Raw genomic sequence first — 6,852 nt, 5'->3', positions numbered from 1 at the left:
TTGTTAAAAAAAATAAATAAATTATAATATATACATTTTATTCCACTTAATGATTGTGTCCAACTTGGTGTTGATGCTACACAAAAAAAAAAAAAAAAGGTCAAAAAAAGTTCAAAGGTTGCTAATATTTCCGCAAGGCACTGTATGTGAAATTTGTAGTTGTTGCTTTTTAAAATGTAAAACTTGCTAAGTTGAAGGTGCCTTTGGTTCCAGAATGAAAGTGTCTGCTAATTGAAGTCTTTTTTTGTTTTTGTTTGTTTGTTTGTTTGTGGTGGTGCTTCTTAGTGTGATGCAGAACCCCAGAGAGAGGCTTCCTCAGAATTAAATCTTCTAACAGCGGTCGTTTTAGTTCTCGTTTTGAAGGGAGGGTAGAAGGGAAAAAAAAAACATGTTTACAATCTTCCACTGCCTGCACTGCTGTTGACACGCCATTTAATTTGTTCTCAAGCCGGGTAAACAAAACTGTCACCGTCCTAGAAAACCACCCCTGACTGTGACTAATTGGTTTAATACCATATTGTCAAACGGGGCAAAAAGGAAAAAAAGCTGCACAGCTGTGATGATTGTCACTACTTTACCTTTACTCATCCACTTAATCATCTTCAAAATGTGACGCCAACAAGTGTTCTCTCACAACTGAGAGCCTTGCGTGCTTCCTGCGGCTCATTTCACCCTGTCCTGCGTCCAACAAGGGGCTGAGGCGAGTTTAAAGTTATGCTTTCATAATTAAAAAAAAAAAAAAAAAGGTCCACGGTGTCGATATTGTCCTGCAGCAAAAGGACGGCAACCGTTTCGAATAAATCAGAGCTTTGTCGGAGGTCAGAGCGACCGGAGAGCAGTTAACACCCCAGTGATAGATGCCCCTTGTTAAAAAAATGGCTAAATGAAGCAGAAAGATGTGCGCTATCGTTAATGACTCTTATTATGAAAGTGTTGAATGAGAGCGGTGGGGAGGTTTGTGTCAATGAACGGCACGAGACCCGCTTGACACTGTGTGGTCTCTGTTGGGTGTGCAGAGTTCGACATGTAGTGATGAGGTTGGGGAGTCTAATCAGCGTTTTGACGCATGCACTTCACCACTTCATTTGATTTTGCTCTGTGGGAGTGACTGTCGAGTAGTTTTCGCAGTAAAGTAGGAGTCTTTTTGCCTCGACTCAGGCAGCTTTGATGACTGACTGGAAGGGGTGTTAAAAGAAAAAAAAAAAACGTTTTGATTTAAAAGATGCGAGAGCATCAAATTGAATTTAACACAATTATTTTGTTCACCTTTTTAAGCTCCACTAAACTGTATATTATCGTGTCACAGCATTTATATGCTTGAATAGAATGAGGAATAAATGGGAACATTTACAGAGTGACCGAGCGAAAACAGCTTTCAAATTAATACAGAACACCTACGCTACGGTATTCAGTCCATATTTAACTCGTTTTTCAATTTAGGCTTTATTCATATCGTAAATATTTACCTCGGTGAGTCATTAAAGATGCAGAGATTCTGACTCCAAAAGTCTTATTTTATTTTATTTTATTTTATTTTTTTGAAAAATCTAATTCCATTTTCTTTCATAATGAATGGCGCAATTGCCGTCGGTTCCAGGCGGTCGAACCGTACTTTCACCTTCAGGAATATCCTCATTGCCCTCAAAAGTGAGAAAAAATGTGACCGAAAGGAAATGAGAAAATACTTTTTTATATTATGATCACCATAACAGATAAGGAACCCAAATGTCCTCATTCCCAAACAAGTAAATTAGATCCATTTCAACACGCTGTATAGCAATTCTGCCGTCATAAAGATGATCATGCAGGAGCTATATGAAGGTGTATACATTAAGTCTGCCATGCTTGTGCTGTCGTAGTAGCCTAAAATTCCAACGTTGAACACGTTTTATGACACCGGTTGACTTCTAAGTTGTTCTAATTTCAACTTTTTTTTTTTTTTTTTTTTTTTGCTCACATAAAAACTTTTTTTTTTTTTCAGGGTCAAACTGTTACCAACAACAACAACAAAAAAACTTGTATAATAAAACTAAAGTAAAACTTGTCCTTTAATTCAACCAGCCAATTGCGATAGCGTTTATTGATGAAAAAACTAGCTTCAAGACCATCTGACGACGATGCAGGTTGTAGCTAGCTAAACAGCAGCCACTCCTCTAAAAGTCACTAATTATTACCTCCATGACGGCATAATTGTACCCAATTCTGACATTTATCGCTATCACGGACAAGTATGACTTAATAGGAGAAAAGACCGCTAATGCATCCTAAAACTATCGCTAAATGTAATCACCAAACTATAATATTTGCTTGCTGAAAACATTCAAACTCATACGTCCTTCCTGTACTTTCATCTAACATATTCCTTTTTCACATTTCTTATGCAAGATGATGGTTTTTGTTTAACTTTGTGTCATATTTTTCCAGACAATTTTGTTTATGCTTCAAGTTGTACTACTTTTGAGGCATAACTTTGGAGGTTCCACAATATTCTCTTTAAAAAATTTTTCCCCCCTTTTAAACTTCTTGGTTAGTGTGCAGATGTTGTTGGTGTGTTTTAAGAAGGTTTTCTTCCCAAAGTTGTGAAATATACTCGGTTTCTGGTTTACAGCTGTTGAGCAGATGTTTGCCATAAAACAAAGTGGTGAAGATCAAACATTGACTGGCAGCGATAACGGTCACAATCCATGGGAAAAATATTGTCGAAAGTGTACTACATTGGTTGAAAACAGCAATTTGTTGTGTGAGTGAAAAGTGCATTTACACAGCACTTTTGTGCCAGTTTTGTCTGTCCAGCAACCCCTTGTTAGCAATTTTTTTTGTTCAGATGATGCTAGCTGTTATGTGTCAAGGTCACCTCAGCCGCTTTGCACACTTTTAATTAATTGATTTAGCCTAAACAGTTGTCAGACTGTCCTCGCTCCAAAAAAAAGCTCTGAGTCTCTCAAAAAATATGCCGGTATGATAGCAACATTCGCAAAAAGGTTAACTCATTCACTCGCCGCCATTTTCACATTTCGCAATCCCGTTCGCTCCCGGCTGTTTTACTGGATTTTGACTGATTTTGCAAGACCCACAGAATATTGTGTTCAATTGCTATAAACGCATGGAACCTATCAAAAGAAAGATTAAAGTCTCTTCTTTCATCAGGAAAAAAAAAAGTATGTTTCTATCTGTTTCCGTTTTGCAGCAATTAGTATTAGAATATAGCTAAGTTTCATCAGTTTTCACAAATCTATTTAAAATTGTAAGTAATTTAGCTTTTTTTCTCCATGGCCCTGGTTGATCTCCTTTGCTCTGCTGCCACCTGCTGGCCGTTTGTGTAATAACTACCATTTCTGCAACCGTTCTTTGCAGTTGAGAGGCTGCATCAAAGCCTTCTGTATGCTCTAGCATAAAAAAAAAAAAAAAAAAAAAAAAAAGTATAAATACGTCTTTGGGACACTTAGAACATAAAAAAACGTATTTATACGTTATTGGGAGTAAATGAGTTAATAGCTGTAACGTTTAGCTTGGGAGGTTCAATGCAGACAAGCCAAGGTGGCATAATAAGATGTGTTCTTAAGCAGTATGACGGACTAAAACGGGTGTAAAACGACCACTAAGCTCTACAAAGTCCCTTAATCACTCGTTGTCTCTGGGGGGGGGCAAAACACGCAAGCTCGACATGAAGTTCGGTCTAAGCCTCGTTATAGCAACATGCGCGCACGCCGTACACGCGTGCGTTCGATTGCTAAATCCCGAACAAAAGCCAATTATGGAGCGTGAAGGGCAAAGCTGGGAAAGGACGTATCTCTTCGTTTTCTTGCTTAAACGGGACAGATGGTATGGATGCACAAAGAGATTGCATTTGAATGCCGGTGCTGAACAATCGAACAGCCCAAAAGTACACTTGATGCTTAGCACAAAGACAAGTAGACGGAACACACAAAATGAATGACAAAAGACATAGTTCTGATTTGTTCAGACCTAAGTAGCGTATTGGAGGACATACGGGGGAAAAAAAAAAAAAAAGTCCGGAAAGAACTGTAACAACGGGAAATATTTCGATAATTTGTGTGACCACATTCTGATTCTGTGCACAGCTGCTGAGCGACGCTATCCTCGCTAATTGATGGCAGTTCAGAATTCGGCGATATCTATTAAGGACTGGCACCGCTCCAGAGAAGCAATTTTACTGCCAACTAAAATGCTTCAGGTAAGAAGGAAGACATTCCCTAGAGTCAGCAGCTATTAAAAAAAAAAGATATATTAAAATTGTAGAAGTGCATATTCAGGGCTAAAGCCAACATTGTCTCATATATCTATTTCGAAAAATCTAACCCCGGGTTTTCACTGGATGCGGTTGCGGTGCGGTTGCGGTGCGGTGCGTCTTGACTGCGTGCTCCGGACGGGTCAATTTTTTTGTCAATCCACACCGGCTCCGCACAGCTGCGGTCCGGCAGCTCCGTCGCCGCCCACTTCCCAACGTGTCTCGCGGGACCGCGCGCGCGCGATCATGTGGCATTTCACAACGACAAACATACAGAAAGTCTGCTCAACAGAGAAGCAGAAAGATATGATATTCCATGCAGCATCCTTTTTTTGGTTGTCCTTGTAAAGTATATTAATAACGAGAGTCGGGTCAGTGCGGGTCCACTCTTTATTTCTGTCTTCCGGGTCCGGCTGCCGCTCAGTACGGCAAGCGAGACGGGCACAACAAGCAATCGCGAACATCAAACTCACAATACATTACAGTCCTTATAAAAAGGATGTGCCGTGTCATATATTATTTTGTGGTTTTCCACCTCCAATATAAACCTCTCCTCGTCCATGTTCGCTGGTGTCTAAACCGTGAATGAGCACATGGCCCGGCGACGCCCACGTCACGTTTTGCTGAAAAACTTGCGAAATAGGAGCTGGCGAGTATTTTATTCTGAAAGGTAACCGGAAATTTATTTTGAAACTGCCTCGGTCTTCCTGTCGCGCTCGATGTGTTTTGTGCTAGCTTGCCATTTGCCGGAGGCCTACCGCTGCGGCGTCCGGCAAAAATAGAAAATAGGCTATCCTTGCGGAAGGCTTGCGGCACGCCGCAAGCCTTCCGCAGTCAACACGCAACGCACCCGCAAGCGGTGTAGACTGCACCATTCGAATGAATGGAATCTAATTGCTTGCGTCGCCGGACCGCACTGCAACCGCACCGCAACCGCATCCAGTGAAAACCCGGGGTAACCGTCTGTAAAAAAAAAAAAAAAAGTTCTGTAAGAAGCATACGTTTGAAGTTCTGTAATTGACCCTAAACAAGATGAATTAGAGGTTTGCAATTGAAAAAAAATGTCAACAGACTGTGGGATGTGGAAACAGATCTTCGAACCGGAAGCACCTGGATTGCGTCTGCCAAGCACAAAATTTATAGTTAATTTCGCATGTTCAGGAAGGAGCATATGCAAATATAATATTTGAACAGGCACAATGTGATTTATCAACCCTGGAAATATTTATGATGTGATTTTGTGTCTTTTAACTTGTCTTGTAACTTTTAAGGGCTGAGGTGGAGCCAATCACAAGAAGGAGTCATGCCACAGCGCCTATGGCAAGGCTTCACTCAAATTATTGGAGTGACTTATTTTTTTTTAAAAATTCAGTAATATATTTATTTGATACACAGACTGACAGGCCTGTACCTCTATATATATATATATATATATATATTTATATATATATATATATATTTATATATATATATATATATATATTCCTTCCTGTCTGGCGTCTTACACAAAGAAATACTTACTGTTTATATTCCTTTATCCTCTATCAAACGTATAAATCCACCAACGTATCGCGGTGACATTTTCCTTTCCAGCCAGCATCATTCAAAGTTTTACGGCAAGTCAGTCATTATGTTCATTAGCCAAAGTTGCTGACATTTGATTCATTAAAACTCGCGCTTAACTTTCGACACCAAGTGAATTAATTGGTTGCGTGATGGTTTTATTTTGTGTTTTGAAGGCCAGTTCTGTCAATGAATAGAGATAAGTTATAAACATCGCATCATAAAATATCCGTTTAGTGGTTGGCTACGTACTTTTAACAGGAATCTAATCGTATGATGTTAAATAGTGAAGTGTTTTTCTTTGGCGGGGACTATATTGGAGTTTCACACAAAACCACCGTTTGTGGTTAGACGGCGACATTGCTGTGTCTGCAAAATGGGATTTTGTAAGGGAACATGAAACAAAGAGTCGTTTATCCTTTCTGGATATATTAGTAAGCCTGAAGCTGCTAAAATGTTCAACATGAAGGAACAGACAAACTTGAGCTTCAGCCTTATTTCCTGTTTTGATGCCGCCATGTCCCTACCCACAATTTTCTTTCTTTTTTTTTACGGTTAGCCTCTTCTATGCGCTCACAACGGGCTTCTTTGTTAATTGGCCTTTCTGACGGCGATGCCCACCCGCCGTCGGCCCACCGGGGTTTGATAAATGAGGCGCTCGCTTTACTCGCGTGGAGTGAGTGAAGTGGGTGTTTTGTTTTCCCGAGCGCACTTTGATTGCGCATGACCGCTTGAAAAGAACCAGGAGGCCGTCTTTGATCGCTGCAACTTCTGACGTGAACGTGTGAACTTTACGGCTACGATTTGTTAGCGTCTTTACTGTTAAATGTGAAGTAGACGGCTTCCAAGGCCTTTTGCCAAAAAGATGAGAGAAAAACCGCAAAGCCTCCTAACGACAGAATGGAGTGGTACCAGCAGTTAAAAAAAAAAAAAAAAAAAACATATACTGCACAAAAACGCTGAATATACCGAACTGACAGTTTACATCAGTGGTGTCCAAACTACGGCCTGGGGGCCATTTGCGGCCCACCGTGCATTTT

The sequence above is a fragment of the Festucalex cinctus genome, chromosome 20 (genome assembly GCF_051991245.1).
Source record: "Festucalex cinctus isolate MCC-2025b chromosome 20, RoL_Fcin_1.0, whole genome shotgun sequence".
Classification (NCBI taxonomy): Eukaryota; Metazoa; Chordata; class Actinopteri; order Syngnathiformes; family Syngnathidae; genus Festucalex; species Festucalex cinctus.
Note: the sequence above shows the minus strand (reverse complement) of the source record.